Source organism: Castor canadensis, chromosome 12 (genome assembly GCF_047511655.1).
Source record: "Castor canadensis chromosome 12, mCasCan1.hap1v2, whole genome shotgun sequence".
NCBI classification, from domain to species: Eukaryota; Metazoa; Chordata; class Mammalia; order Rodentia; family Castoridae; genus Castor; species Castor canadensis.
Genome location: NC_133397.1, coordinates 58,433,244 through 58,455,708, shown reverse-complemented (window position 1 = coordinate 58,455,708; position 22,465 = coordinate 58,433,244).

Below are 22,465 nucleotides of genomic sequence, written 5' to 3'. Positions count from 1 at the left end.
CTGAGATTTGAACATATTGGAGGAACTAGAGCTTCCTTTCTTTTATCCTGTCATTTCCACCCCCCTGGAAGTGACAGGCATATGGCAGGCACCCTCCCTGGATTCTCAAACAATAGGAGGGACCTGATTTCAATTCCTACATCCTGTCATCAGTGACTCTCGGGATATTTTCTTCTTGCAAGGCTAAGGATGTGATTCGAATTTGCCATACGGACAGGGCTTAATGCGATGCCATTTTTACCACTGGAGCCCTCCATCAGTTAATTAAACATGATATAAATCACCACATGTATTTGTAAAGTAAGATTAATATGGCAAAGTCAGAATAAATGAAGAATCCTCCCCATCCTAGGAGTGTGAATCACCGGTAGGAAGATTACACTTTTGGAAACTCAATACTTTTGAGCAGGCTTTGTCGGTTTAATCTCTCAGACTGCTTTGTGCAACTTGAAACCTGGAGCTGTCATCTTTAGCCAAAATTTCAGCCATAACTTCCTCAGCTTTCACCCCATTATTGAAATCAGCATTCACAATACTTAACAAAGATCAAACCTTTCAGCAGACCACAAGGCAGTCTCTTACCACCTGGGACACCAGAAACATGTTTAATAAATATTTCATTGTGTTTTAACATAAAGACTTTCTCCAGTTCACATTTTTTTTTTCTTTCCTGGGGAGCAAAAGGCTACCCCCAAGCTGCACATTCCATCACTGTGGTCAGTTAGGTTTATAGCCTTAATAAAAGGATTTTCTCCCTTCACGTGCTAGGAGGCCTTGTTAAACCAGAGCAATTATAGAAACACAAGATAGGTGCTCTGCAAAGATCAAAGCTCATGTAAAGACAACTCTGTAGGAATTTGGAGCTTACTTTGAAAAGCACTCAGTTTACAAAGTATAGAGGTATTAAACCCCAGGAATTAAAAAAAAAAAGAAGTCTAGTTTTGAATAATGTTAAAAGCCTGACAATAGTTAATATGGGATCTCCTTCAGCCACTCTTTGTGTATTATTTCTAATATCTATTCACCACATATCTATAATAGCTCCAAAGGAACCATTATGCTCAGAAGACATACGCATATGATGGATCCTTAATACGAAATGCATTACCTACTCTGTAGGTACATTTTAACCTCAATATCTTAGCTCAGGGGAAGGGTGGGAAAATAGCCTGTAAATTTCCGTAGGAGAGAAACAATGCAGCATGCCGGGGTCTGGCTGGAGCTTTGTGGTTCACTCTATGGGATCCCTGGAAGCTTGGCTTTCCACACAGAGTGAGAGTTGATGGCCTGTCCTGAGCTGTACCAGGCCACATCAGCACCTGCTTTTTAGGGTTGCAGCACAACTCACCCAATTGTAATTTGGTGTAAAAGTAACCAGGCTTAGGCATTGTAATGTTGCCTGTACCTCTATAGATTGCATCATTCTTCCTGAAGAAGTGCACACTTACACATAACACATATTTGCACACCTATCATAGTTGTAGACTCCATTTCAGAACAACATTGGTAAACCTTTACTGGTTTCCACTCACCCATGCAGTTATGGGAGTTTTTTGGTGACAGAATCTTAATATTCCTTTTATTTTCCTTTCTTTCTTCCCTTCTTTCCTCCCTCCCTCCTTTCCTTCCTTCCTTCCTTTTTTTTTTTTTTTTTTTTTTTAATTTTCTCTTTGTACTGGGGATTGAACTCAGGTCCTCTTGCTCATCAGGCAAGCTCTCTACTACTTCAGTCATGCTTCCCAAACTTGAGATACTGCTGCCTTAGCCTCCGGAATGCTGGAATTGCAGGCATGAACCACCATGCCTGGTTAACTTTCCTTTCTTGATTCTTCTGTCTGCAAGCCTGATAATTTCTTCAGTGTCATGCAGCATCTTAATATATCTTAATATCACAGAATAATGTAAATAGGCTCAGCCTGGGATTTTGAATTCTGTACTTTGACTTAGGGAAATGAATTATTATTAGGCAGCTATTGTCAGGAACTTTTAATATTGATTTAAGGGAACACATTTGGGGTTTTTGGTGAGTAGGTACCTTAACTTTGAAAAATGCAGAGATGAATGCAAGCCTCTCAGTTTATATCAACATATCCATTTTTAATTAAACATGTTAATAATGATAAAAATAAGAACTGACATTTATTGACTGCTTGTTTTGTGCCAGGCCGTATGCCTAGCAGGTCACGTGGAGTATCACATTTAATATCCTCACAACAACTTATGAGGTAGGTTCTATTATTATATTTATTTTATGGAGGAGGAGACTGGCACAGAGGGGCTGTGTACTTTGCCAAGATCACATAGCTGGTAAGAGGGGAGGTTGTGATTTTAATCTGGGTTACATGACTCTAGAAGCCAAGATTTTACTGCCTGTGACTATCTGATTTGAAGTTTATTTTGTGCTGTGACCTGAAGTTTCTAGTTTATGGTTTCTTTTTATTTGACTATAAATTTCAGGAGAATTCTAATCCTTGAAGTTAAATTTAACAGAGTTTGTTTATTTTCTTTTCCTGACTAACCTACTACTTTTAATTTTGGTGTCAAATAGGTAATATAACTTCAGGTTTTGTGTTTCTCATCATTTATTTTGGAAAATCCCATGTACCAAGAGCTACCTGAAAGAGTTTTATGATAGTAAGCAAGTCTTTTTTTTTTAATTTAATTTTTTGGCCTTGGAATCACCGTTTCATAATTCACATAAGAAAATGTCATTAATGGAAATGAAAACATACAATTATCTTGTGTGCCCCTTTTTGAATAAATCTTTTTCTCTGACTAGCTCAAGATTCTGGTATCTTATGTAATGAAGAAAGAGATGCTCCCCCCTTTGAAATGTTGTAGTACAGTGAGTCAGCTAGGTTTCAATTAGAATCTTGGATTGATCAATTTTGGATTCTGTAACTTTGAGTAATTATTTAATTTTTCTTAGTATCAGCAGTTTTATCATTGATAAAATGAGAAAAATAATGCCAACCATACAGTGTTATCATGGGAACTAGAAGAGTTCTGATCCATGGTAGTTCAGTAAATATTACTTTCCTCTCCCCACCCCCCTGACTGTATTTGTAATGGATAAGGCTAAAAAGAGACTTCATTCTCCTTCAGAAAGACTTTAGAAGTAGTGCTTTTAAAGTTTGGTGCTTTACTGGAAAAGAGGCCATATTTTGAGGCTCTCAGCTAGCTTTAATGTCTAGATCTTTATAGGGAGCCCTCCACCTGCCCCTACCAGCTAGGAAGCTCTGAACATAGGGAAACTCACTCTTCTTCACTGAGATAGTTGGATATCAATGGGGCCTTTTAAATAGAAGGAAAAGTTTCAATTTTAGCTTTTAGATTATAAATCTTGTTGGTTTTAAGAATTTTCTAGATATCTTGTGTGTATTGTCATATCTCATTGAATTAATACCTCAACTCACTGCTTAGCAACAACATATGTCATCCTGCTCTTTTAAAACCTTGTAACCTGAAGCTTCAAGTCAGGCCCCTTCCTCCTTAGGCCACGGAGACCTGGCCTGAATGTTCGACGAGCCTCTAGCTTCTTATTGGCATGTAATAAATATTAATAATCATTCAATCAATCAATCTGCCACCTTTCACAAACACTAAATTTCTTTCACAGTTTAAAAGCAGAGTTGACATTTATGGAAACCTAACCCTTTCTGAGAAGTCATTTTTATCTTTGATCTATCCGTGTACGTCTAGAGAAATATCTATGCATAAAGTATCTTCTTAAAAGGAATTGTTAATATAAAAAATATTTATTCTGTCTCTTGATATTTTTTCTGGTTTTGCTTCCTTCTCTTTTCATATTTTACTCTACCTACATGTAACACTCTCTTTGTGTTTTGAAGCATTCAAGATGCAGCATGACTGCAAGATTAAACAACTTTAAAAATATTATCTTCGTAGCCAGGCACAGTGACTCATCCCTGTAATCCTAGCAGGCAAAGATTGGGAAGATCGCAGTTTCAGGGAAAAAAAGTTTGTGAGACCCTATCTCAACCAATATAAGGTGGGTGTGGTGGCATGCCTACCATTCCAGCTACACAGGAAGTGTAACTAGGAGCATCACAGCCCAGGCTGGCCCAGGCATAAACACAAGACCCTATCGTTAAAATAACTAAAAGAAAAAAAGGCTGGTGGTATGGCTCAAGTGGTACAGTGCCTGTCTAGTAAGCTCAAGACCCTAAGTTCAAACCCTAGTACCATATACATATAATTGTAGTGAGCCACGAAAAGTACACCATCACTGGATAATGCATCAAGATAACTGCTGTTTTTATCTCACCCAAGCCCCACCTAGTCTACCAGCATCTGCAGGCATAGAAACATTGGTATTTATTCACAACATTTACTTTCTTTCTGGAGTTGTGAGATTTAGCAAATAAAAAAAGAATCATGCCCATTATATTAGTGTTTCAGACAAATCACAAGTGGTTTTTTGTATAAGTATACTTCATACATTATTTGGGATTACTTGTACTGACATATTCTTCATGGCTCATCTGAAATTAAACTTAATTCTTGTATTTTATCAGGCAAACCTATTTCTTCTTCCTCTCTGGTGAATAAAGCAATAAACTCTGTGCTGCTTCTGTCAACTCCTGAGATTCCACAACATGGCATTTGGTGGTGGAAAGGAAGCTATTCTTTTGCATAACCACTTGGAGGGCTTTGAACCGAAGGTTGAGGACTAAGTCAGAAGAGACGGTTTTGTAGTCTCAAGAGGACTAAGAATACCAAAAAGCTATCAAGCCACCAACTGGGGCTTGCCAATTTTCTGATTTGTTTTACTCATTTATCTTACAGACAAAAGTATAAAAGACTCAATTAAAATAGTATGGAAAAGCAGACTGTTTATGAATTCATTCATTCAATAAAGTTTATGGATAATCTACTCTGTCTTAGGCTCTGTGTCATAGGCATAGCAATAGTTTTATATCCATACCTTCCTTAGTTATATTCAGGTTCAAGGGTATTGTGTGCATCTGGATATTAATGCTCATTGTTTTCAATAGCAATAACTGTAGCTGCCTAAGTCATGCTTCTTGCTTTCTAATCAAACAGCAGCAATAGACGTCAGCTCTGCTCCTGACAACTGATGATGTGTGCCTTATTAGAAATCTTCTGGTTTCACCTGTAAAAAATAGATGTATATTTAGAAGATTATGATTATATCAATACCTATATTTTTATGTCTATAGCTCCATCTTTGAAACTCCCCTGCTTCCCCATAGTACTAAGTTAAATTATGACTTATTCTATATTTTTTAGAAATCAGAAGGTCAAAATATTATCCAGGTATATTGCTTCATCTGTCAGATATCAAAATGATTCCTATCAATTGCCCTTCTTAATTTTTAAGTCATTTTTACCAATTTTGAGGTTATGGAGAGTCTTACACGTGTTTGATTGGATTCAGTCAAATAGGCTGTACAGCTTTTACTATGCCTTGTAATTTTTTTCATTACAATAAAAAGCCTTTTAAATCACTGCTACTTAGAATTATATTGAAAATACTTGGGATACTTTTATATACAGTGAGTTTAATGCCAGGATGTGAAAGCAAATTGATTGTAGGCAATTCTGTGCTCGAGCGCCCCAGAGTAAAAAGAATTACACTAGTAACCCTGGGGACCTCCTGCTTGCAGAAAGCCTGTCTGTGCACTCAGACATCCTCTGGCAGGTGAAAAAAAGAAGGGATTGTTTAACCCTTATCTGAAATTATATAAACACATTTTAATTCAGAGAAATAATTTTTGAAGGGGAAAAAAGCACCTCAAGAGACACTTATGTTTAATGTTTTCAATTTAGTAAAATGAGCTGCAAGGAAAGTATATCATCTTTGCAATAAGCATTCGAATGTCTTCTAAGAGTGTCTTAAGCATAGACAACTCACCATCTGGAGGGTGTGTGGGCTGTGGAGAGGCCGGGCTGGATCAGCAGATAAAACCCTCATGGACTTTTTACCTCTGACACCCTGGTCAGAGTGAGAAGTACTTGGGGCTTTTAACCAGAGTCTCTAATGACTCATACCTCGATCAGCTTGAAGAGCAGCTGACATGTTTTAGGAGTGACCTTAGACTGTCATGCAAGCATTAGAGAAAATGAATTAGCATTTTGGGGAGGGGCCCTTGGTCAGGAACATGATCCCTGAAGACTCACTCTTGATTCTTTCTTGGATCTTCAAGGTGAAACACTCGGGAAGTCAAAAGGTTCTTGGCTTTTTAATGTGTGAGAAAAGCAGATGTGTTGGATGTGATTTCACAGGAAGACTAGTTGAATATACTTGTTCACTTCCTCTGCCAAGCTGTATTTGACTGAGCAGATATTGGGAGTGGGAAGAGGAGGAAGAGCAGTAGACTAAGGTGTGTTTTCACCCTGACATGGGCCCTTAGTACCTGGAAGGACCAAGAGAAAATCTCTGCAGCCTAGTGGGCCTGGTGACAGCGTGGCTCTGAATGAATGAAGGAGACCTCTCATACACAAGCACATTCCCATCAAGGATGGAACTTCATAACACAGGGGCCGCATTACCTGTAAATTGGAGGACCCTTGCCACCAACTCCCTCAAAGAGGGCGCCCCCTCCAAGGCCTTACCTCTGGGTTCTCACTCCTGTAGATAGGCAGGATCTGCAGAGGACATAAGACTGTTGGATTTGCAAACTGCCTTCTAACCCAGTTGTTCTGTCGCTAACTAACGGTTCAACTTTAGGCAAATTATATACCCTCTCTCTGTCTTGCTTTCTTTACTTGTAATAGAGGAAGTATTTGGGTACCATATCATATGTATCTTCCCTAGCTGGCCAAAATGCAAAAGCCAATGCTATATGTAATTTTTGCTGTTTTATATACTCAGAAAAACAAAAGCATATGAAACATATCTTGTGAACACTTAACCACTTTTCACACTGATTCTCTTGCCTTTCTACTCTTATCCATTTTAGAAGGTTTCATCTCTACCATGGAGCCTTTATTAACATTCTGGCTCAAAGCTTGTTGGTCAAATCAGGTAAGGGTTAATGTCACATTTTTTGTTAAACTGGAGCCAGTGAATATCCGTGATATCTCACTGTCCTCTTAAGAATATTGCTCAACCTAGACCTCTGTTCTTTTAGGCCAGAGCTGAGTATGTCTCTCCTTACAGCCTTCCATCTGCACTGTGAACTGACTAATGCAACTTCTTGTTGTCTGGTCTTCCTGAGAATGCATTACAGAGATTGCAGCTCATTTAGAATGTAACTGCCAGGGTCGTGACTCACACAGAGATTAATCATCACGCACGGGTTAGCTTCATTACTTTGACTACCCATTACATTTTGCCAAGATTATAAAATGTTGCTTTTAACTTAGCACCCACTTACCTCCAAGACATGCATTTGTGCTGTTTTCTTTGGAATTATCAGGTCACTGGAAATTGCTGGTATTTTCCATAAGCTTTGACTTCAAAAATTAAGTCATACCAAAGCTTTCAGATATCAGATTGAATAATATGTCTTGAAAAGAAACTATCATAATATCAAAATTTACAGGGCATATATAAAGGACTGATGTGAAAAATTTAATAAAAGGACCAAGTATTGGGGCTAGGAATGTAGTTCAGTGGTAGAGTGCTTGTCTAGTATGTGTGGAGCCCTGTGTTCAATCACCAGCACAGCAAAAAACAAATAAGCAAACAAACCAAAAACCCAAGATTTTTGAATTTATTTAAAAATAATCATGTCATGAAAAATATTAAAGATTGTCCTACAATTGTAGAGTTACTAACTAAACAATTGCCACATTGGTACCAGCCATCTGCATTGTCTGAGGTAGGACTTACTTCCTTTCATCACGTAACCGTGAAAAAAGAAAAGGAGTCTGAAAAGAAATATTGCTACTGTTTCTTGTACACTGCATGATTAGAAAATTAAAGAAGACTTTTCCAATAAGATTGCTACAATTCAGCTAAAAAAAGCAAAAAACCAAAACCCACCGATAAGAAATGGACTTTAGTATGGCATTGTGGTTTATGCCTGTAATTGTAGCTACTTAGGAGGCTGAAATTGGGAGGATTGAGGTTTGAGGCCTGCCATGGCAAAGAGTTTGCCAGACCCCATCTCCAAAATAAGCACAGCAAAATGGACTGGAGGTGTGGCTCAAGCCATACCTGCTTTGTAAGCACGAAGCCCCTGAGTTCAAATGCCAGCATTGTCAAAAAAAAAAAAAAAAGAAATGGTCTTTGTTAAATTTCCCAAAATCTATATCCATATGAGGTCTTCCTAGGAGCAGTTCAAGTAATACAATTTTTTTGAAGGACAATTGCAGAATTACATATTTGTATGACTTTTGTGTCTTCTTTGATGATGTATTTTAAGGAAGTCACATTTAAATCTTAAAATACAAGTGACAAATTCTTGGATCTGAAGGGGAAATGGAAAATTCAAGATGTTGTGAATGGTTATATTTAAGGACAAAAGTGGTGTGGTTTCCATCTTTGTATGAAATTTTGGAAACCTATTTTTCTTCAGTGGGAACTTAAACCTGTACTTCAGATAAAGAACTTGTTATTGGCTAATCTAAAAATAAGGATGAGGTAGGTCTTCATAAGACATGACTGACAAATACTCTATAAACATCTAATTACTAATAATGACAACAAAAATATATAGAGAATTTGTTCTATGTCAGGAATTACTTTAAGTGCTTTAGATACAGGAAGTTTATTTAATCCTTACCAAACCTCTACACAGTTAGTATTATTGTTACCCTTATTTATAGATGAATAAACTAAGGCCTAGAGAGGTTAAGCAAACTTGCCAAATTACACAGCTGATAAGTGCTGGCACCAGGATTTGAATCTAGATGTTCTGGCTCCTGAATTCATGTTTACAACCTTTGCAGTATACTGTCTTGGAGACAAAGATGCTTGATTACACTAAAAATCATCCAGGATATATATGATCAAAATGGCAATTTGAGGACATGGAGAAACAGAGGCAATGGATTTGAAGATTAAAGGATTGTGATCCTGGGTTCAAATTCAGTCTATGGATAACTAATGTCTGTTTCATGGTCTAGGATAAATTTGTGGTAGTAGGTGGATGCTAAGTCATCTAGTTTGGTGGAAAGTGGAAGGTTTTTAAAACAAAGAGCCAGGTATATTATTTAAAAGATAGGCTGAAAACATTCTTTAACCTTCCCCTTATTTCCCCACCCCAAGATCTAAACATTTGATCCAAAGTATAGAATAGTTATTTACACTTGAACACATAAAATTAGAGGACAAGGAAATCTTAATGCTTTTGATTATGTAGATTACCATCAAAGATCTTGACTGTTTTAATCCAGCAGGACTTGCAGTAGTCAACCAAGGAACACCCAAAAGAAGGCTCTGAGACATAGAAAAAAGAACCCAAATTCTTACCCCACTACTGCAAGCAACATGTTCCTTGGACTCATTAATATTAGGCTTTCCTCATAGTTTCCTGGGAACATAAAAAATAAGGGGATGTACCAGTGTTCCAAAACGTACAGAAAGATCGTTATTAAGAAAGCCAACACATCTGCGCAGCAGTGTGAAATGTTCTAGTGTGCTGCTCTTTTCCCTTGTTTTGGTTTGGAGGGGTGGTATGGGGTCTTGCTGTATTGCCCAGGCTGGTTGCAAACTCCTGTGCTGAAGAGATTTTCTTGCCTCAGTATCCTCACTAGCTGGGACTATAGGTGCATGCTATCATGTCCAGCATGTTGTTATCTTCTGTATCAGTTGATTGTGATTTCCTTTTTGACAAAGGACATTTCTTTTCATTTACTTCACTATCACTTGAATAGAGCATTTCACTCAGAAGTTCTTCAGTATGTGTTGGTCTAATAATGTGAAAACTGGGGGTTGGAGGTATAGCTCAGTGACAGACTATTTGTCTGGCATATATCAGGCCTCAGGTTCGATTCGCAGCACTGGAACAAAAGAAACAAAATAACTAGAGCACATAATGACTTCAATATTTCCCCTGTCACTGAGGGATTTACTCTGGTGAGTTCCCTGAAAGCACTTACCTGTTCCAATCATTGGTTTAGTGTATGAGAGGCATCTCATAATGTCCTCCCCGGTGTCACAGTTTTGCTGGAATCACAGTTTGTGGGTTTTACCCTTTGCCATTAAATCCTGGGAATTGATGAAAACATCCATGACCCTTCATTTAGGGACTTGACTAGTGCCATTTTGAAAAAGTAATAAAACAAACAAAAATCAACTTTCTAAAAAACCCAAAGTAATAAAACATCACATCTCAGAATAACTTTTTTATCTTTAAGCCAAAAATACCTTATGTTTTATTCTAATAGCATGTCTAATACATACTCATTATAAAAATTCAAATGAGACTAAAAAGTAGGTACAATAAAATAAAATTTCCCTAAGGCCCTAACTCACAGAGATGCCATGATTATAGCATTTGGGGAGCCCCATCCATTTTAGCAGTTTTCTAATACCTCACATACACAATGTTCACAGAATGGTGATCACATTATACCTGATTTTAGATACAGATTAGAATAATTTTTATATAAACTTATAAAAAGTGTCAAAGAATCCAACTGAAATTAATTCTTGGTATTAATCTTTCTTTCTAAAGAAAGGTAAGGGGAAAGAACTCAGCAAGGTGTACTACAGTATGGATGAGTACAAGCTGGATCATTTTGTCAAATTGAAAACACAATGAAGAATTCATATCCTTACTTTCTATGGTCTTGATTTGTATCCCAAATGGAAAGCAAGTTGTTTTTTGCCATTAGAGTAACCAGGTTTAAAGCAGACTTGATAATGTTACATTTATATGTCAGCTTAAAGGTTTTTGGATAAAACATAGATTATGGAGTTGAAGTCAGGTAAAACTAGGTAATCAGCAGAAGAATGTCAAACTTCCCCCCTCAATCTGGGTAAATAAAGTTTAAAGAAATGGAAGAGGGAATACTCATTTCCTAGTGACTTATTTTAGAAATATGTGACCCAAGACTATTTCTGGGTAGTAACACAAAACATAATCTCTTACATAGAAATGGTTGGAATCATTTTCTAAGGGTTTGTGACAGGATGTAGAAAAGGTAATAATTAGTAACAGGACAGGGATTTTATAGAAAATAAGAGTAAATTAAAATGCTCAGGTTGCCCAATGTCCAATGATCCAGTGTCTTAATGATCAATTTGTTTGCATTAAGATTTGCATTATTTATATTTATGCAATAGAAATGAACAATTCTAATTTGGAAATAGGCTAAGCTGTATGAAAGTAGAAAGGTGACTAAGATTACTAAATTTTCTTATAATCTGGAACTAGAAATGACATACACACTCAAAGAATTATCATAGGCAATTATATTGTATTAAAGATATAATACAATTAGCCATATTTGAGGAATGCGTAAAATATTGAGAAGAAAAGGAAATGGTGGGAGCATCTAATAAACAAGATAATTGTTAACTAAGAACTTTAAAATTCTAAGGATTCTGCTAGCAGAGTTGAGGAGAGAAGTCGTTCCAAGAAGAAGAGTGAACAAACACGGAAGTAGAAGTATATGGTATTCAGGATATGGAAGACTGTATTCTAAAAAGAAGCAGTTAATTTTGATGGGCTGTATTTATTCTGAAGTTTAAAAGTAAGTGTAAGACTGTGTCATGAGTTTAGAAGGGGTAAAAGAAGAGATGGCCTCTGACTCAGGGAAATTCATATAAATGACTTAAGAGATTCAAAACTAGCACCCATGATAAAATTTGAAAATAAAAGAAGTGCTAAACTTATATACTGAAAACTATAAAACCTTGTTGAAAGAAATTAAGGAGGATCTAAATAAATATGAAGACTTCATTTCCATGAACTGTAAAACAGCATTATTAAGATGGCAATATTCCCAAATTGATCCACAGATTCGATCTCTATCAAAACTCTAATTGGCTATTGTTTTAAAAAGAAATTGATCCTAAAATTCACATTGAAATGTAAGAGACTCACAGTAGTGAAGACAATCTTGAAAATAAAACAAAACAAAGTTGGAAGACAGAAAGTACGTCAGTGGTTTCCAGGGCTAGGAGGAGAGAAGAGTGACAGCTCATAGTTATGGGTTTCTTTTTTGGAATGATGGCAATGTTCTGGAATTAGAAAGTGGTGATGGTTGCAAAACTTGGTGAACATAGTAGAATCCACTGAATTGTACATTTTAAAAGGATAGATTGTAGAACATATGAAATATGTCTCAGAAAAGCAAAAGGCTAAACAAAATATCAAAAGTCAAAACAAAATAGCAAAATGGGAAAAATGAAAGCCTATGAAGCAATTAAGTGTTCAAGTGTGAGTCCATGAGAAATGGAATTTTAGACAAGAGGAAGTTCCTTATGTGCTAAAGGGGAGAAAAAGCTGAGGAGGACAGAAGTAATAGCCTTACTACAGCACATGGGGAAAAAGTGGAATGTCAATTCAAAAATGAAGTTACGGTCAGATTACTCAGGGTCCTTAAGAATCAGCTAGAGAGGGCTGCAATTTTAGCTTAGTGGTACAGCTCTTGTCTAGCATGTTGAAGCCACACAGCCTCAAAAAAAAAAAAAAGAGAGAAAAGGAAAAAAAAGCCAGTTAGAAACAAATGTTATAAAGGATTGCATAGGGAGAAATAGGAGATAAATAGTTGTAGATTTAAGACATTGGAAGGAGAAAAAAGAAAAGTCATGAGAAAAAGAGATGAGAAGAATTAAATTAAAATGAAAAGGAAGTAAAACATCTTACTGGGTGCAATGGACTGAATGTTTGAGTTCCTCCAAAATTCACATGTGGCAGCAATAGGAGGTAGGGGGCCTTTGGTAGAAGATCAAGTCAAGAGAGTGGAGCCCTCATGAATGGAATTTGCGCCCTTATTAAGGGGGTTCTAAAGAGCTCTCAATCTTTGTTCATGTGAGGAGAAAGCAGGAAGTTGGCTGTTTACAAACCAGGAAGTAATCTTAGATTTCCCATTCTCCAGAACTGTGAGAAAGAAGTGCCTCTTGTTTAAACCATCCATTCTGTGTATTGTTATAGCATCCCAAATAGACTAAGACATCAGAACAAAGGCAATTTAAAAAGTTAAATATATTCTGGATTAAATATGTTCTAACTTAGCTTGTGATCTGTGTGACTCCATGTAATAAAATTGTATTGCATTAAATCTAGGCACATGTTGATAATTAGCTCTTCAGTTTAAATTAGAAACCTAAGTTCTATTCTTTTATTTTTTTGGCAGTACTGGAGTTTGAACTCATGTCCTCATGCTTGCTAGGCAAATGTTCTACTACTTGAGCTGTGACCCCCAGCCCCTTTTCGCTTTAGTAATTTTTCGGATAGAGTCTTGCACTTTTTGCCAGGGTCTGTCCCAGACTGTGATCTTTCTACCTATGCCTCCTGTGCAGCTGAAATGTATGCCAACATTTTTGGCTTGTTTGTTGCAATGGGGTCTCACTTTTTGCCTGGACTGGTCTTGAACTACAATCCTCCCCATGCCTATCTGTTGAGTAGCTGGGATTACAGGTATGCACAACCACACCTATCTCGTTTGTTTTACTCTGTTCAGGAACTATTCAAAGTTTTAATAAATTACAAATGTTGAAACTCACTGCAAATAAAAATGATTAAGTAGAATTCCTCAGTTTATTGATTTTGCCATATTTAATGTTTTCTGTGACAATGTGGTATACACCATTGTAATAAATGAGGTGACTCTCTTTTATTAATACGTGAGTGCATATTTTAACTCTATAACTTGTTGGAGCTCACAAAAGGAAGATTTTTATCTTGTTTATTAGCTTCCCTATTGAGAGTCATCACAAATTTATTTGATGTTTGGTAGGTCTGCTGATAACAAACTCTGATAGTGCAAAGTGCTTCTTAATCCATCTCAATTTTTATGGGGTGACTAAAACCTGTGGGCGGAACCAAACTTGTAACCTTGATTTTGTTGCAAACATGCAACACCCAGTTCCTTCAGTATTTTTTAGCCTGGATGAAGCAGGTGAGATTCTTACTTTAGTTTAGAACTGTGGATCTACAGTTATAATGAGTCTTCCCCATTTCATTGGGCTAGTCTAGTTAAGTGATTTTTAATAGCTATCAACAGTCAAAGCCAACAAGTATCCAGAGAGAGAGAGAGAGAGAGAGAGAGAGAGAGAGAGAAAGTGTATGTTTGTCAGTACTCACTTAGACCCTGGCTTGACCAGTGGCATGAGTAAAGTATGAACAAATAGGTATGGGCATCCTTTTTCACCTGTTTTTATGTATTTATTTTCTGGCGCTTAAGTGTAATTTTGATATTAAAGAGGAAATGATGAAAGTGTACACAATAGGTATAGACTTCCCACAGTGAATCATAGTAAAATATTTGGGGTGGAATTGCTATATTTTCAAAGTAAGTTGTGACATATGAAAATTCCCAGGCATGTTCCACTCATTCCTTATCTATGAAGAAATCTCTGACTAATCAGTGTTAGATGTAAAGACTGTGGTGAGGCACTTTGGACATGTAAAAGGCACAGTCTTGGTCCCAGTGTTGCAGGTAAAAAAATTCATTAGACATGTAAGGAAAATTCTGTTCTTAATGAAAACTTCAGAGAGAAGATGTATTTGATCTTGAGGGTGATGGTATCTATTTCTTCTGCATTTTTAATATTTCCAGCACTTTAAAATTTTTCTATGAGTACATATTACTTCTACAATAAAAAAACCCAGAACAACAGAAGGAAAAACAGAACATTAAAAAGTTTGCCCCTGGAAAAAAGAGATAAAGGAATACAGCAAGATTCCTGAGGAAGCTTGAAGGAAGCTTTTTGATTGCCTAATTCCTATGCCTCCTTCAAGGTTCAGTTCCGTAGTTCAACTCACAAAAGAGTTGTTTATCTCTGACTCCAGAAATCAGAGAAGGTAGGAAGGGTTTTTATACTCCCTGATAGAAGGATGAGGAAAGATAATGTGGAAGAAATTTCCTAACTAGCAAACACTAGCTGACACATATCTTAAATGTCTGCAATATGCCTCTCTTTTCTCCTGTGTGATTCTAGAAGATTCTACAATCCATATCTTCAAAAATTTCAAATGTTTTTCCTTTGTCTAGTGAATGACATTTATTTCTCTTGACTGACATTGAAGATCTCTGGTCATCTGAGTCTGATGGTCCTACCTTCTCCAAAGTGAAAGCTGAATAGAAACTTCCTTTAATCTTCCTGCCACACAGGCCTGTTCTGTGTCCCCCAGTGTGCCCGCTTTTAGATTTCATTTTTGAAGGCTCTTACCTCCCTTTTTGATTGCATAATTCCTATGCCTCCTTCAAGGCTCTGTTCCACAGTTCAACTCACAAAAGAGTTGTTTATCTCTGACTCCAGTAGTATGGTGACACACATTGTGGTGGTTTTAACTTGAAATATCACTTAACATTTTTGTATCCAGTACACACACACACACACACACACGGATATATTGTCTTCTCATTGAGGTTTTAAGTTTCTTCAAGGTGGATGCTACAAATCCTATGTTTCTGTCCCAATAACTGTGACATGGCACTTTATATATACCACTAGGGCTCAATAATAATAATGCAAATATTTATGTAGTACTTGTTATGTACTAGATGCTTTTTAAAGTGTCTTGTTATATGTAAGATATATACACATATACACACCAATATTCCTAAAAGGTCGGAGCTATTATTATCTATTATTATTCCTGTTTGACAGATGAAAAAACTAAGATACTAGATTTACATTGTCCAATCTACTAGCCATTAGCTGTATATAATTATTTTTTACTTAGTTACAATTAAAACTGAAGGTTTTATTCCTCAGTAACATTAGCCACATATCAAGTTACTAGTTGTCACATATGGCTAGGGACTACTTTTGGACAACATATTTTTCCAAACAGTTCAGATGTTCAAACAGTCTCCTACTTATGATGGTTTGGTTTGTGATTTTTTGGCTTTTCAATGGTGCAAAAGTGGATAATTCCAAAGTTAACTTTTGATCTTTTCTTGGGCCAGCAACATTCAGTACCATACTCTCCCAGTGAGCTGTAGCTCCCAGTCAACCATACAATCACAAGGGGAAGGGACTGATACTCTGAAGCCTACTGTGTTGCTAAGCTAGGATGTTTGCTAGGTTGGGTGGATTAAATGCATTTTTGACTTAAGATATTTTCATTTTATAATGGGTTTATGAGACATAGCATCTGTGCATGAAAGCAGACTTTTCTGCCAGATGGGGGTTCAATAAAAGGAAAATGACTCTCCTTAGTCTCATGTCTGTTAAGATAGAGAAGCAAGAAGATGAGAAGGCTCCCATGAAGGTGACCAGCACGTGCAAGGCTGGATGCCGATGCTCACTCATCACAGCCACAAAGCCTAACTTTGATTTTTTCCATAATAGAGATATTTCATCTAGAGTTTAGCTTTGGAGGACTATGAAATACCACAAATATGTGAAAGTTTAGTATATTTGTGTCTAAATATTTTTTAAAAGAAAATTCGTAACTCTTCTCAGTCTCTCAAAGTGATGTGTGACCCCAAAAACATTAAAATATCATTGACCTAGGTAGTAAATCAGTTGTATCAATAGTCTGGGGATTGAATCTGATTACTACTTTTACATTTTGATTTATTAAAAAACTCTAACTCATTTTTGATGGTTATATATACTGATGCCAGTTATTTAGATACAAACTTCTCAGAAGCTACAGAAGTTTAAGGATATATTTTTTTCTTTTCTTTTTGAAGTATTAGAGATTAAACACAATGTCACACACATGTTAGATTAGCACTTTACCACTGAGCTAATCCTCTCTCCCAAGGATCCACTCTTTTTATCTTCAAATACCTTTATAAATACTTGTCCTACAAAGATATATAACCATGTATATGTACAAAAATATGTATAGGCCAGTCTATTGTAGGCTAGTATCTAGAAGTGAAAAATGAGAGCGAAGCTGATGGTTCATGATTGAATGACCAATGTAGTAAGGTAAAGAAGAGCCAAATTTGGGATACTATACAGCAGTTAAACGGGATGTAACAGAATCATCATAGTACATGTAAAGATATTTAAATATTATTAAATGAAAGGAAAAAATGTGCAGTGCTAAAAAGCTTAAAATTTGCATGCCCTTACAATCATAAGTATGTAGACCGATTGTATTTTTACAACCAGAATGCATTTATTACTCATTGTTGAAAAAAGAAAAAAGGCACCAATAAGATTTGTATCAGATTATAACAGATCTTTAATTTACCAGGCAAATTGATTCTTTTCTGTAACCTAAATTTTCTGTATTCCTGGTGATAATTAAAGGTCATGCACATTTTTGGCACCAAATAACTCTATGTATTCAGTCCGCCAAAGTTGTCTTCGGTAGATCTTTAATTAAATGATGTGGTCTTTCCATAGCCTTTCAAGGCTCAGATCGAATGCATCTAAGTTTCTATAAGGTCATATCCATGCTGGTGCTGATGAGTCACACAATTACTGAGTGCTATGTTCCAGGTACTGGTCTAAGTGCTTCACAGGTGGTAGTGACTCAATTAGCTCTCACAGTGCTCATGGAGGTCGTTACACCGCTTGGAGGTACAACTGTCAGTTATAAATGAGGGCAAGCAGTTCATCAGCATGTCATGGCTTGAAGAGGCAGTCTCACACTGATGCTTTTCTGGCACAAACTTAACTTCTCAGCCTCACCTTTTGGTTACCTCCCATCTTCCACCTCCCACACGCTGACTCAACCACACAGTGCTCTTCGGCACTTCCCAATCTCCCCTCGTTTATGAGGAGCATGGGCTTTTACACAATTCTGGAATGCACAGCCTGGAGCACAGAGGACCTGTGGCTTGGGCTCTTGGGTTTTGCCCTCACCCCTATTTCTGCATCCTTTCAAGGCTTGGATCAAATGAAGCTTCGCTTACTTTCCTAGGCCCGCATTCTTTCCTCTCCTCTGTCCCCAAAGCCCTTCTTTGTCTCTTCTCTTCCAGTATATACACTATATCCTGTCTTTCATAAGCCTCATTGATATTCATGCCTTTTCCCCACTAAACTCTCAGGTCTTTGATGGCAAGGGCCACTTCTTATCTACCTTCTACAGTCCTGCCCTTGTAGCGTATTTTAAAATTTATTAAAATTTGCAAAATTGTCAGGAAGCATACTTAATATTTAGACAGAGTTAGAGAATTAGAAGATTTCTATATCTATATGTAAGAACTCAGAATTCTTACTTTACTACGCAAGTACATCTTAAAATTATCAGCAAACTGAAAGCTTCGGGGGGGTTCACATGTTTGAATAATAATAACAATGGCAATAATAAATGACATTTACTTAGTATTTACTATTTGTGAATATTTTAAAGTAATTATTTCATTTAATAGTAGAATGAATGATGTTGGCACTATTAATCTCTCTCTCTCTCTCTCTTTTTTTTTGTAGAAAAAACCTTAGAGTCAGGTAGATTAAAATAACAGTCTCAGCTCATAGAGATAGGCAGTGTCCAACCTAGGATGTGAACTCTTGTGGCTTGATTCCAGGGCCCTGGACCATCCTCACCAATGCTGATTCCCCGTGTGCAATGAAGCATCAGAGAGGGAGATCTCAGTAATGGCTCTAACACTGGACTGTTTCTGGAGTGTCTGGTTCTGGTCCTGGTTCTTCAATTAATTATGTGAACTTTGAATTGCATTTCGATTTCTTTAGGTCTCCTTTGCCTAAATTTCTAGGTGGAGTTAGGTGATAGGCTAGTAAATAGTCAAGATCCCGTCTAGTTCCGGAGTCTGTAATTTTCAGAAGAAGCAAAGTCTTATCTTTGATGCTTACCAAATATTACATATGGCATGTGTCAAGATCTGTGAACATTTTATTGACTCCACTGCATTTATTTTCTTCAACATAAAGGTGAAATACTTCCACATTTTCCCAATGCATTTCTCAGTAATAACATAGTCAGTAAAAATATTTTTGTTCATGTAGAGCAGTGCTATTATATCTTAGCCAAAGAAAAACACATTATTATATAAGGGTAGAGGAAGAAAAGAAGCCTCATTTGTTATCAAGAAGGATCTGGGAATACAGCAATTGTTATACTGCCCTTTCCTTGATTTGACTTAAATTAGTGACTATAAGTTATCAGAGGGTATGAAATATACTGGATGTGCACATTGGAAACAAAAATATTGCTTGCTAGTACCTACGTTTATGACATTAATTCATCTCTCAGTGATCTAATAAAAAATAAACCATTTGAAGCAATTTCATTGAAATACTTTCAGAAATGTTGAAATGAAAATATTAAACTTTTCTAAGTGTCATGTTGGATTTTTTTTTTATCCCAGGAATATTGGTTGGGGAGTATTGAGAATAACCAAACAATCAAGAAGATGCAAAACTTAGAAGTAAAGATATCAGCTTCAATTCAATAGTACTCCATTCTTCTTACCTTTCTCATTTCTTCCTTCTCTCCCTCCTTTTCTCCTTCTCCCCTTCCTCTCTTCCTTCCTTTCATTCTTCTTCCTTTCCTCCATAGACATTATGGAAAACCAATGCAGAATGAGGTACCGTGCCAGATATGGTCACAGAAGACTCTATCTTATTGAGTCTGTGCACTATGGATTTTCCTTAGAGGTGGTTTGGGTTCTTTGGGGGTAGATCTTAGAGTGACACAGGGCTAGAGTCCGTCTTAGCCCATTCATGGATATTCACTTTAGGCTGGTGCCTATTCAACAGATACTTTTCCTCAAACTTTGCTTCTAGTGCAATTATACTCTGCACATTAGGGTACTTTCTTACTTCTGTGTGCATTCTCCTAACCACAAATCAATAAATCAATAGATAATAAAAGAGCTTATTTTAGTCTTCTAAGAACATTGAAATGTGTTCCATATAGGTACTTAAGTCATTCCAGAGAAGTATAATCAAGACTGGAAATTTTTCGCAGTTTTCTATCTCTGGTACACTGATACATTCCATACCTACACCGTTTTTGTTTGTTTGTTTGAGATAGGGACTCTTTATTTAGCTCAGACTGGCCTCAAGCTTGAAATCCTTTTCCTTAGCCTCTTTGGCGCTGAGATTACAGGTGTATGCTATTGTACCTGGGTAGTTTCTTTTCATTAGAAACCATGGACAGTTCTACCTCAAGTATGCTTAAAAATTTCCAATGACTTATCATGTCATTTGAAATAAAATCCAATCTGTTTTCTATGGTGCATCATGATCAAACCTCTAACTGTCCCTTTCTATACTTTGAATATGTATGGTCATTTCTAATTTAATCTTTTCATACCAAAGTGTTGATTTCCTTTATTGGCATTATATTGTTGTCTCTACATTACTTGTACTTGTTTACTTACTCATTTTTGTCTCTTCTATAAAGTGTAAGCTCCCCAAAGGACTTTGTGTCTTTTGTTTGCTACTGTATCTGCAGACTCTAGCATAGGTGCTTGGGACATATTTGCTGAATAAGTAAATGAATGAACAAATGAATGGGCATATTAATTTGAAACTTAGAGAAAAACAGAACAACCAGTCTTCCCAAAGACAGAACAAAGTGAAAAGTATGAGTTTGAAGTGACACAGTTTGGTGCAAATACCAGCTTCATTACAAACTGTGACACTTGGGGAAATTTCTTCTTCTCTCATTTTCTCATTTTTTAGAAAAGTAACATAACAATGGTACCTGTTTTAACATTTGTTGTGATTATTAAGCAATGTAACACATCAAAGCACTTTGACTAGTAAATGCTGAAGAGTGGTCAAGAAGTCCCATAATCAAGGATTGCAGAAATGCTATCAACTACTGGGAATGTTTTTTTATTAGTATATTATAGTTGTATAGCATATTATTAGCATATTATAGTTGTTAGGGGGTACATTGTTACATTGACATAAGTGCTTATATTGTATCTTAATTAGATTCACTACCTCCATCTTTCTCTCTTATCTCCTTCTCCTTAAAAGAACAATTTCAAGAGTTTCCATTGTTGTATTTTCATACATGAATACAAAATGCTCTACCTTTCTTGCCCTCCTTTATGCCTTTCCTTATGCCCTCCCCCTTTTCACTGGTACCCACCCCCCAGACAAGATTTGTTTTACCTTCCTGTTCTTGATTTATTAAAAAAGAACATCTTTTTTAGTTTATGTTGGTAGTTATACAGGGGGTTTTGCTGTGACATTTCCATATGTACATGTGTTATACACCGAATTGAGATGAATTGGTTCATCCCCTCCATTATTCTCCCTCCCTCCCCTTGTTTTTTATTTTTAAAAAGTTATATTGCATATATTAAAGGTATTCAATATATTATTTTAATGTAACTATGGATAATGAAATGGTTGGATGCCATGAAGGTATCAAAGTTTGGAGATAGGTTGTCTTGTGGCACTTTGCTTTGCCCAGTGTGTGAACCTGAGAACCATAGCTTCCTTCTACGTGATTGGCCCAGGACATTCCAAGTTCACCTGTCCCTGTGTGGCTTTGTTGATAGAAATGATTGAAGGCCATTGTCATGTGACTGTAGTGCAAAGCTGGCTCCCCCTGACAGTATTTTACTAGTAGTGCAGAGGTTAAAAATAATAGTGCCTAGCAGCTAGTGCCTGCCCTACTGACTGCCTCCATTGTATCAAGGGTTTGCCAGGCAGAAATGACAAGACACTGACAATTTTTAGACTCCACACTGGAATCTGAGTCAGAATCAAGGTTTGTAACAGGCCAAAAGTGATTCGTCAGTTCATTTTTGCAGATAGATGAACAGCCCCTTGTTTCCTTGGAAACTCAGATCTGAGCATATGTAGCTCAGAATGTGTACCCTCATGTTTTCAATTGTGCAGATCCACGATGAGCTTCTCCCCGGGGATTCAATATGTTGCCTTAGAAAGAAAAATGAAGACTAACAGAAGATTGCTGCACTAAAATCAGATACTAAGACATGTCTGGGTCTCGCGAAATAATATTTTCACAGGAGAGATAGATACTCTCATAACCTGCCCTTGTTGGTTCAGCTATTTTCTTTATTTGCATAGTTTGTTTTGTCTCGATTGTAAAGGTGGGTGTGCTTCTTGCAATATTCTCCTGTACACATTCTGAATGCCCAGTGCTTAAGCCGCTGACTCCTTGGGAATCTTCATAAGCTAAAAATAAGCACTAAACTCTTGGTTCTGCATAGGAGCATGTAGAGAATTTATGACACACATGAAATAATGTTAGCCTTGTTATTTTTAATTTAATTTTTTTGGTTTTGTTTTTGCAATGCTAAGAATCCAATCCAGGACCTAGCACTTGCCTCTCACTTGCTAGGCAAATGCTCTGCCTTTAAGCTATACTCCCAGAAATGTTAGCCTTTTAAAAGAAAATCTTAAATACAGAATAAACTTTAGCTCCTGAGATGCTCTTAGCACTGCCTCTAACTTTTTTTCAGAGTTTGAAATGCTGTAGCTCTTACAGCTTTG